The sequence below is a fragment of the Ailuropoda melanoleuca genome, chromosome 15 (genome assembly GCF_002007445.2).
Source record: "Ailuropoda melanoleuca isolate Jingjing chromosome 15, ASM200744v2, whole genome shotgun sequence".
Lineage (NCBI taxonomy): Eukaryota > Metazoa > Chordata > Mammalia > Carnivora > Ursidae > Ailuropoda > Ailuropoda melanoleuca.
The window spans coordinates 87,077,541-87,088,985 of NC_048232.1; the positions used below are offsets into that span (position 1 = coordinate 87,077,541).

The following is an 11,445-nucleotide window of genomic DNA, read 5'->3' on the forward strand; positions in this document are numbered from 1 at the left end:
TACTCCCCGCCTCCTGCCCGCCCCGAGTCGCCGGGCCCCGCCCCCGACAGACGAGGCCCCGCCCCGGGCCCGGCTTCCCCGGCCCGGAGCCCGGCGGGCGGGGTCTCTTCCCCACCCACACCAAACCTGGCCGCTTTGCCCCGCCCCCCTCGGACAACAGCCACGCTCTTCCTCAAACGGCTGTCGGGAGCTCGCCTCGACCTCCCGCGCTATGCCTCCTGACCCTCCCTGGCCCCCTGGCCCCCTGGCCTCTGCGCCCACCTACCCCAGGCTTTACCCCCGCGGCCGTCCCCGAGACCGGCCCCCGCCCCCAAACATCGTGCAGAGGTTCGGAGTCTCTGAGCCCCTCCCATCGCTCCTTCGGAGCCTATTTCCCGCCCCCTCTGCCCTCCTATCACCGGGTCCTGTCCCGCAGGAGAATACTTTGTCACCTGCTCCCCACGTTGCCACTCTCCTCCCGGTCCAGTTGCCGAGGCCGGTTTCCGCCGGGAACATGCTCCGCAGAAGCCAGGGAGAGCTCAGCCCCCTCCCCAGAAAGTGTCACAGGGGGCATGATGCAAAGCCCTGCCTCCCGCACGGAGTCCTTCGCCCAGTGCCAGGCAGGGTGTTGAGAAAGGCTCTCAGCCTCAGTTTCCTCAGTTGTGCAATGGGGGTGTGTCCCTGAGTGCTGACCAGGTAGGAGGGGATGGAGGAGTAGGGAGGTATGAGGTCAGCTGGGCATGTGATCCTGATAAAGGCCAACGTCCAGCTGGGCACCCATCGTGTGCTGGCCTCTGCTAATGGGGAAGACCCGGGAAGCAGCAGCCAGAGGCCTTCCCGGGATCCACGCCTGCTAGCTCACTTCTGGGGCAGGTGGAAGCGGTGAGTCAGTGCTGGGGGGGTTCTCAACTCTGACCCACCCGGGCAGGTCCTGCCTCCAGGCCCCACCCCACACCCCAACATCCCTGGTGTGAACTGCAACAGTCTCATAGGCAGATTTTTTTCCCAAGAAATACAGTATAGTACTATAAATGTATTTTCCTTATGGTTTTCTTTTTTTTTTTTTAAGATTTTATTTATTTATTAGAGAGAGAGCAGGGGGAGGAGCAGAGGGAGAGGGACAGGCAGACTCCCGGCTCAGCACAGAGCCCCAGGACGCTGGGATCATGACCTGAGCTGCAGGCAGACGCTTCACCCACTGAGCCACCCAGGGACCCCTAGCTTACGTTACTGTAAGAATACAGCATATAATACGTACACAAACACGTGTGGTACATACACAAACCCAATACAAAATATGTGTTTATTGACTGTGTTACGGGAAGGCTCCTCGTCAACAGCAGGCTATGAGTAGTTAAGTTTTGGGGGTGTCAGGAGTTACACAGGGGTTTTCAGCCGCGTGGGGGGTGACGTCCCTCAAGCCCTGCCTGGTTCAAGGGTCAACTGTGCTCTTCTCCCCCGTCCTTGTAAAACGTGCCTCTTGATTTCCCTGGGGTCCCAGTGTCCCCTCCTCAAATGGCCTTTTCTGACCATCTTACCGGAAACCCCCCTGCCCTCCCTCTCTTCCCCTGCTTTATTTTCCCGCACAGGGCAGCACTCCCCTCCTCCGACGTCACAGGGCACGGCTACGCAGGCCAATTCCAGCACAGGTCACGGCTGTGTTCCTGGCGCCTAGCACGCTGTCAGGCACCTGGGGGACACCCTGTAAATGAACGTGGGATAAGCAGAGGAAGAATGGATGAGAGGCCTGATAGGAAGCAGGGAAGCCTCTTGGACGAGGCAGTAAGGATCCCTGGGACCATGGGGCCAGGGAACAGCCTGGGGAGGAAATAGGTGGTCAGGACCCTGCTCCAGGCCTCACCGCTAGTTTTGTGCCCCTGGGCCCAAGCACCTTGGGGCAGGGCTTCCATCTGGCGCCTCTGGCCTCAGCGATCCACGTGTGGGGGCGGGGGTGGGGAGGACTCTGTAAAGAAGTGTGGACTGAGGGAAGTAATGAAGCAAGTGGTTGGCCATGGGCATGTGTCTTTTTTCCTGCGGGCCTGTGTCCCCAGCTGTACAGTGAAGCCTCTGGCCTGAGGGCTCTGGCCTCCAGCTCTGAGTCTGGACAGCTGGGCTTACGGCTGCAGAAACGGGAATGAGACATGCTGAGGGCTCACAGGCTGGCAAGTCCAATGGACACATCCCTGTCTGTCTCCCCAGACTCCTCAAAAACCCCTACCTGCCCCCATGGCCTCCCCTTTGTTCATGCTGTTCCCCGTGCCTGACATCCTTTCTTCTCTACTGTGCTCGCCTTCAAGGCCTGCTGTTGCTGGGGAAGCCTTTCTGGTTAGGCTTGGCCAATGCGTTTGTGTTTTCATCTGCTTCATAAACTCCACCCACACCCACACCCACACCCACACACACACACACACACACACACACACACACGGCTGCCTCGCAGACTCTGTGCATAGGACCAGCATCGGATCAACTCCTGCTATTCTTCCTGGATCCAGCCCAGGACAGGTGCCAGAAAGGGTTTGTTGAACGAAAAAATGAACATCGCTTTGGCTCTCCACTATTTATTTCAATAATACTCCCGGTATTGTCCATATAGGGAACTTATTTTTTTTTATTTTTTATTTTTTTTAAAGATTTTATTTATTTATTTGACAGAGATAGAGACAGCCAGCGAGAGAGGGAACACAAGCAGGGGGAGTGGGAGAGGAAGAAGCAGGCTCACAGCAGAGGAGCCTGATGTGGGGCTCGATCCCACAACGCCAGGATCACGCCCTGAGCCGAAGGCAGACACTTAACTGCTGTGCCACCCAGGCGCCCCAGGGAACTTATTTTTTAAAAAAAGATTTATTTATTTATTTGAGAGAGAGAAAGAAAGGGAGGCCACAGGGGGGAGGGGCAGAAGGAGAGGGAGAGAGAGAATCCTGGAATAGACTCCCCGCTGAGCACAGAGATTTAGGGCTCCATCCCAGGACCCTAAGATTGCGACCTGAGTTAAAATCAAGAATCAGACGCTCAACCAACTGAGCCACCCAGGCGCCCCAACATAGGGAACTTTTTCATGTCAACAAATGTTGAATCATATTTTGCACTTGAAGTGAGCATGAGCCATAGGGCGTATTCTGTTTCTTGATCTGGGTGCACATTACATGGTCAGTGTACAAAAATCAAGCTGTAACTTCATGAGTTATGTACTCTTCTGAATATAAACATTCAGAGTATAAAATAGAATTAAAAATAAAAGATTTAAAATCCCTAAAAAAATTTTGGTCTAGCCATATTTCCTATGACAATGAGAAAACATTTTTCTGCAAATAAATGAACCACATTTGCAGAGAGACTATGGGGGGGGGGCAAAGTGTGTAGGCAGAATAATGTCCCCCAAAGATGTCCAACCCTAATCCCTGGAACCTGTGACTATATGTTACATAGCAAAATGGACTTTGCAGATGGGCTTAAGGGCATGGACTTTGAGATAGAATGGTCCTCCTGGATTATCTGTGGACGTTCAGTCTAATCACATAAATGCTTAAAACTGGAGATACCCTGGATACAGTCAGAAAGAGACATGATGGAAGAAAGATCAGATAAATGCATTGTCGCTAGCCTTGAAGGTGGAGGAAGGGGCGACAAGTCAAGGAATGCAGGAAGCTTCTAGAAGCTGGTAAAGGCCAGGAAACAGGTTCTCCCTCTAGAGCCTCCAGAAGGAAACACAGCTCTGCCTGCACCTTGATTTTAGCCCAAAGTGAGAGCCCAGTCGTACTTCTATGGAACTGTAAGATAATACATTTATGCAGTTTTAGGGCATTGTTTTGTTAGTCATGGTGGCGATAGAAAGAGCCCCTGGCCACCAACCTTCTCTTCTCTGAGCTTCCATTGACTGTCTGTTTAATGGTGTACAGGCCCCAGGTGAGGGCTGAGATAGTCCCTCCTGCCTTTAATGTTCCGTGAATTTAGAGCTGGACTCCAATTGTTCATCTTTTCTCCCTGAGAAGAAAAGGGAAATCAGGAGACACATTTTACAAGTTCTCCGGGGCTGAGTCAGGTCGGCACAGCCTCACCTGGGGTCGGCAAGCCCAAGAACGGCAAAGGGCAGGTTCACAGGCTCTTCGATCACCCCAGAGAATCTGTTGAAATACTTCTCACAGTCATGTGAGTTTCCTGGCCTGACTTCTCCCTCCTCATGACTTGTGGTTCTCCTTTGCTGCAATCCCTGGTTCTCAGCCTTTTGTTGCTCCAGAAAATTAAACCCAACCACTCCCAGATGGAGTTTGCAATGTCTCCTGCAACTCCAGTTTTTTTTTTCTTGGCTTTTCTCACCTGCTACCAAGGTCAGGGCCCTACCTAAAAGGTTCACCACCTCCCTCCGCCCCTCCTCCAGCCCTCTTTCCACCATCCTCCCGACACACACAAAATATTTTCTCATCCTCACTGTTGTCAGAAATTCCACCTTTAGCACTCCGCTTCTTTAAAATAGATCCCTGCTAAAATACCCCTGGAGGGGATAACCTTAAAGTTATTTTAGGCACCAACACGGTAGTGAGAAGAAAGGACTCAGAGTTTGAAAGAGGACGTGCCTGATGGGACTGGGGGTGGGGGGCGTCCTCACATTTCTCAAGGAGCTCCTTTATGCCAGAAGCTTCATGAATGTGGACAAGTCTGGTCCTGAGCCCTGGAAGGCAGCTAGTGTTGTCTTTGTGGGTTAGGTTAAACAAGTGTAAGCCAGAGGGGCCGAGTAATGCTCAAAATCACTCAGCACGTGAGACCCGGAGCCAGGATTTGAACCTTCAAGATGCAGGTAGGAGGAGACAGCCGGGCATGCACCCTCTGGCATCAACTCATCCCTTCTGTAGTTTTAAGAAGGAAGGCCCATTGGAGAAAGAATGTGGGTGATGAGCTTCGAAGGGAGAAGACCCACTTCGTGGAACAGCAAGGCCGTGGGGTTGTTGCTGGAAGTACAATTGCACAATTGCGGCCAACCCGGGGACGAGGGGTGGGCTGGGCTAAGTGTGGGCAGGGATGAAATAGGGAAAGAAATTTCATCATCAGGAGGGAGACCTGGGGCCGACACAGCTTGAACATTGTCTAGTCCCTTCTGCTCCAGAGCCCTGGGCTGCCCATCTGTGAGTGAGGAGGCTGAACTGGATGTCCCCTTGGGCCTTTCCAGCGGCGACATTATGGAAGGACAGGTGGGGTGAGCCAGGGAAGAGAGCTAGAGAGCCTGCCCTCCTCTCCCGGTTCCCCCAGTTTGCTGCCCCCACAGCTCCTGCCAAGAAGCTGTTTCCCCTGTGTGTGAACATACAGCCTTCGCCCCCTCGGTCCGGTAGAAGCTATACTAACAACCGACGTTGCTCACAACTGCGAAACACAGAAATAAAATGGCAAAATTAAAATTAAGAGATGCTTCATTAAATACCTACAAGATATAACATTGTATCGTCTTCATTTTTTTAAAAGATTTTATTTATTTATTTATTTATTTATTTATTTGAGAGAGAGAGAGAGAGAATGGAAAGACAATCAGACTCACACTGAGAGTAGAGCCCAACGTAGAACTCGATCCTACGACCTCGAGATCACAACCTGACCCGAAATCAGGGGTCAGTCGCTCAACTGACCGAGCCATCCAGGCGCCCCTCATCTTTATGTTTGATTGGATATTTATAAAAGTTTCACTACATTTGAGAACTCTTGGTGGGTTAGATTTTTCTTAGGTCACAAGGACTCTGAGAACCCGGGTAGTTGATGGGAAATCAGAAATGGAAGATACTGATGTATTTTACCTTATTTAGCAAACACGGATGCAGGACCTCGTGTGGGCTGGGCACTGTTCTCTGGCTTTGCAAATGCTGACATGGCATTCTGCGACTTGGGGACATCATCATCCCTCTTTCGCGGATGGGCGGCTGGGGCACAGAGAGGGCAGGTGACTCGTCCACAGCCCTCAAAGGCGGGATCAGGCAGCCAAGTAAGTTCAAGAGCAAAATTATAAAAATCCTTTCAGATTTTTTTTTAAAGAAAAAAAGTACGTTTGATAAAGGTACATTCGTGTGTGAGATGATGCGGGCAGAGCCTCCAAAAGCAAGAGTGCCCGGGCCACCAAAGGCCTGAAAGTGGCTCTGCCCCCTGAGGCCCAGCGTGGGGCCGGCTCACAGAAGGTGATACTCAGGGGCGCCTGGGTGGCTCAGTCGGTTAGATGTGTGCCTTCAGCTCAGGGCATGCTCCTGGGGTCCCAGGATCGAGCCCCGCGTCTGACTCCCTGTTCAGGGGAGCGTCTGCTTCTCCCTCTCCCTCTGCTCCTCCCCCTGCTTGTGTTCTCTCTCTCTCTCTCTCTCTCAAATAATTAAATCTTAAAAAAAAAAAAAAAAGGTGATGCTCAGTGGAAGAAAGAGAGCTGGGGTGGGGGGCAGTGGAGAAAGGACGCAGCACTTCGTAAACACCCACCCCTGGGCTGAATTCGTTGTATCCAGCTCATTTTATCTGCACATTAACTGGAGGCTTGTACTGACAGCATCCCCATTTTATAGGACAGTAAACTGAGGCTCGGAGACGCCGAGTGGCTTGTTCACATGGCCAGGGTGCGGCAGAGCTGGGATTTGAGCCCATGAGCCTGGAGAAGAATGCAGTGATTTTATCTGTGTATTGTGGTCTCACTTCAGTCGTGTGGGTATATTTATTCACACCTACCTTTCGGAGGCTCACTGCTGAATGTTTAGAACGCGGCAGCTGTTTGCACCCACTGCCGTCCTTTCCTGGCCGAGGTGTTGGGAGCAGCGGGGGACCCTCAAGGTTTGGGAGTCACCCCTAGGCGCTGCTTACGGGGCTTCATAAGTGAGACCAGGGTGGGCCTGTTGATTCCCTCCACCTGCTGTAGGGAAAGACCCCACACTGGGTGGCTTAGAGCAGAGATTTATTCCCTCACGGTTCTGGAAGACAGAAATAAGAAATCGAGGTGTTGGCAGGGCTGAGATCCCTCCAGAGGCTCTAGAAGGGGGGGCCCTTCCTGCTTCTCCAGCTCCTGGAGGCTCCAACTGCTCTCTGGCTCATGGCCACATCCCAGTCGCTGCCTCTGTTGTCACATGGCCTCTCCCCTCTCCTTCTCTGTGGCTCACATCCCCTTCCACCCCTCTCTTAGAAGGACACCGGCTCCGCCTTAAACCCAGGATGCTCTCATTGCAAAAGCCTTAACTTAATTACATCTGTAAAGCTGTTTTCCAAATAAGGTCACTCACCCTCACAGGTTCCAGGTAGACAAGTGGAGGGGGGGGGAGGGGAAGGGTCCTGCTACCTTTACAGATGCATTATGCATTCCATCTTCCAGCCATGGGTCTGGATTTTTCCTCTGGGACCCACTTGGCCCCCATTTCAGTCCACCTGGGGGGAGCACTCGGAGCCAGGGCTGGCCCGGCAGAGCAAAGCGTCTCTCCGGCACCGTGACTGGTCCCGGGCTGGTCCACCCAGAACAGTCTGGGACTCTGGTTGTCTTTGCAGGGGGCTTGTTGTGAGGACAGGGGCTGGCAGCCACCCTGATAGCAAGAGGGGAGACCCCACAGAAGAGAGCAGGGCTGAGATTTGGAATGTGAGGCCCAGACTTTCAGGTCCAGGGGCCAACGCACTGCCCTTCCTGCTGATGCCGGCTCAGAAGGGGCTTTGTCCCTTGTTCATCTGTGGCACGCGACCGGAACAGAAGTACACCATGAGCAAGCCCTCACTTAACCCAGGGATGAATTTTGGTGTCACTCTGTCCGTCAGGGCCCCCTTTGCCAGAGGTGGAAATGAGGTGCAGGCCATCGGCTGTGAGCACATGGTAGGGCACCGTGACCTCCTCATTGCCTTCGGCCTTGTTCTCTCTCCCCATTTCTGCGGTGACACCCCCAGCCCAGGACTCCTGGCCCTTCCTCTGAGCAGCAGCCTCATTCCCCTCAGGGACCTCCCTGACTCCAATCTCTATGGTCATCTTTATACACTCAAATCTGAGATCATGTCCCTTTTTGGAGGGCTTGGGGCTCGCTGGGCTCCTGGGGCAGCTCTGGGAGGGCAGGACCCCCCTGTCTTCCCGGACCAGCCCTTCCAGGCATCCTGAGTCAGGTCCTCCAGGCTCCGTCCTGGGTGCTCCTCACTCCCATGCCGACACCTGCCTCACCTGGCGCTGGGCCCCGCAGACTGCACAAGTTCCCCCAGACGCCCGAGCGGCTGCCACCTGCCCCACTTCCTCCTGCAGGCTCCGCACGGCCGCCGCTCAAGCCAGAAATCCAGGAGGCTTTGCCCCGTCGCTCTCCCTGGTTCTCGTCTCTGACCCATCTGGTGATCCCTGCCCCACGCTGTTGGCTCTTCCCCCTCGACTCCGCTAACACGTACCTGTTTTCTGTTGCTGTGTGACAAGCCACCACACTCTTGGTGGCTCGTCGTCTCACGGTGGCCGTGGGCAGGAAGTGCCCGCCCAGCACAAATGGGTTCCTGCTCAGTCTGGCAGGCTGAGATCCTGGTGCCGGCAGGAGCTGAGGTCTCATCTGAGGCTCGGGGGTCTGCCCGTGTTCTTGTGGGCAGAAGTCCTTTCCCTGCAGCTGTAGAACTCATGGAAGCTGTGTCTTCAAGGCCACAGGAGTACGTCTCTCTGACCTCCCCGGTCTTTCAGACTCCCTCTTTGAAAAGCTCCCCTGATTAGGTCAGGCCCACCCTGGATAAACTCCCTTTGAATTAACTCAACTGATTAGGGACCTGATTTACACCTGCAAGATTCCCTTTTACCATCTAACTTAGATTGTGGGAGGGATACCCCCTCATAGCTATCAGTCTTGCTCACACTCAAGGGGAGAAGATGACACATGGACACCTGTGGTCAGTTTAGGATTCACTGACAACGGACAGCGTCTCCATGGAGTCTCCCAGCCTGAGACCCCCGGCCCCTCCAACCCAGCCTCGCTGGACAACCGGGGTGATCTTAACTACCTGTCTGTCTGCCTATCTGTTCTTCTTCCGATTAGCGATCTCTCTTTCCTACTTGGTTATTCTTTTTTTTTTTTCAATTTAATATGAAATATTTCAAATAAATCCCCAACCAGTGTGAAGAGTGCACAACCTGGACACTCCAGGTACCTATCACCTAGATTTGGACAATTGTTAATATCTCACCTTATTTTCTTCATTTTTCTTTTCTCCTGAATATTTTGAAGTCGAGTTTAGACGTGCTGAGTGTTCACTTCTGAATACTTCAATATGTGCGTCCAATTTTGTAAATGAATGTTTTTCTCCATCGCCACAATACCATCACCCCCGGTAATACGATTAACCCTTTCTAAACCCCAGCTGCATTCACGTTTCTCTTCTGGTTCCTAAGCATTCTTCACCAGCTGCTCTGAGCCAGGTCCTTCCAACATCCAGTGTGAATGTGTCACGTCCCCGCTTAGCACCCTCCTGGTTTCCCTGGCTCGGCGTGAAGCTGGTGGCGCCCCACCTTGTGTCCCCTTGCCCACCCCTGCCTCCCGCCTGGCAGCCTCCTTTCTGCTTCTCAGCAGACCATGTCCTCCCAGCCGTTGTACCTTTGTGTCCGTGCTTTCTTCCAGAACTTTGTTTGTGCCTTCTCTTCCAGTTCGGCTGTCCTTCCCCCGGGGAGGGCCCAGGAATCCCTGAACCAGGTCCCACTCCTGTGTCCTCTGATCTCTTGGAAACCTGTGATTGTCCTGCACTCACTCCTGGCCTTCAGAGCACCCACCTCGGTCCATGATGACCCACACATGGGCGCGATTTCTTGATGGCTCCCTCACTCCCCGACCAGCCTGCGACCTCTGAGCACGAACGTTTCTGTTTGCTCACTATCATATCCCCACCGCCAGGTCCACAGCCACCAAGTCAGTGAGTGAGTGAGTGAACCAGGGTGTGGGTGACGTCTGTGCCATCCCCACAGGAGCCTGGGAGCCCCTGCTGGCCAGAGGGGAGTCGACGACAGAGGGACGTGGCCTCCAAAAGGACAGGGCCAGTCATGAGAGTGCTGCTGGCCCAGTGGTCATTACAGGGCTCTAATAGCCCAGCATGGCCCCCAGGACAGCTCACTGCCCTCCTCCCTACCTCTCCTGACTCCTACTGCCCGAGGCCAGTCAGACCTCACCTTCCCTCTCTCTGGCGCTGCTCTCAAAGAGAGGGACTGCTTTGATGACAGGGCCGCAGGCAGGACAAGTGGCTGGCAGGGTCCACGTGCTGGCCGGGGCCTCCATGCTCCTCCCTTTGCAGTCTGAGCAACACTTCCGAAACCCAAGTCAGCCCTGCCATTCCCGATTCCATCTCCACGGACTAAAACTCCAATTCCTCACCTCCTCCGCCCAGCCCTACGTGTGATCCGGTGCCTGCCGGCCTTGCCCAGGTCTCCCAGAACCAAATCAACAGAGAGATGCCACGGAGAGCAGGAGGTGATCTCAGGGCAGAGGGGTCGGGGCCAGGTCGAAGCCGGAGCCGAGGCCTGGAGGCGAGAGGTCTCTGGGGAGCAAAGTCAGGAGCAGGCGGGGCCCAGAGCAGGTGGCTCAAAGATGGGCTTCTCTTTGGTCTGCACAGCATGTTAAAAATACTCGAGTTAGAGGAACAGAACTGACAGTCTGGAAATAGACCCACACATATACGGTTTAGTGGGGAAAGAAAAGGGTTTCAGCAAATACCGTTGGGTCAATTGGCTGTCCAGATGCAAAAAAAAACAAAAAAAACCTCCCTAAAGACCTCGCACTACATACAAAAACTAATTTTTGCGTCTATGAAATGGATCATAAACCTAAAAGGAATCATTAAAATAGGAAACTTCTGCAAGAAAACGTAAGAGAAAAATCTCGGTGGCCCAGGAAACTGCACACAGAACTACAAACTATAAAAGGCATGATTGATACATTGGACTTTATCCAAATTTAACATTCTGCTCTTTGCAAAGCATATACCCAACAAAGGACCTACATCTGAAACCACGTTTCCCAGCCTTTTTTCATCCCCCAAGGAGCCCTTCTCGACATTTCTCTCCTAACGCCCCCATGAATGTTTAATCCCACAGATGTCTGTTTCCGTCCTATGTGTACATCTGCGTCCTCCACATAAAAAGATGCATTTTCTCCTCCTCCAGGAACAATTTACACCCCCATGAGGGCATACATGGGAAATGTGTAATTGAGAACACAGAAAGGACCCTTATAACCGGACAGTATACTTACTGACTTACTTACTGACAAACAATCCAACATTTTTTTTTTAAAGATTTTATTTTTAAGCAATCTCTACACCCAACACGGGGCTTGAACTCACAACCCTGAGGTCAAGAGTTGCACATTCCACTGACTGAGGCAGCCAGGTGTTCCCCTAACCCCACTTTCTTTTTTAAATAAACCTTTTAAGGGGCTCCCAGGTGGCTCAGTCGGTGAAGCCTTCGGCTCAGGTCATGATTTCGGGGTCCTGGGATCGAGCCCTGCATCTGGCTCCCTGCTCCCCAGAGAGACTGCT

General features: G+C 53.1%; 1 long non-coding RNA gene across 1 annotated transcript; it reads right to left on the bottom strand.

Moving 5' to 3' along the window:
• Positions 1 to 1,181: 1,181 nt before the first annotated feature.
• Positions 1,182 to 8,398, bottom strand: LOC117796492. Its single transcript, XR_004621048.1, has 3 exons — positions 8,335 to 8,398; positions 6,664 to 6,902; positions 1,182 to 1,681 (listed from the first exon to the last, which is right to left on the bottom strand). It is a non-coding gene; the product is annotated as an uncharacterized LOC117796492 (long non-coding RNA).
• Positions 8,399 to 11,445: the final 3,047 nt, after the last annotated feature.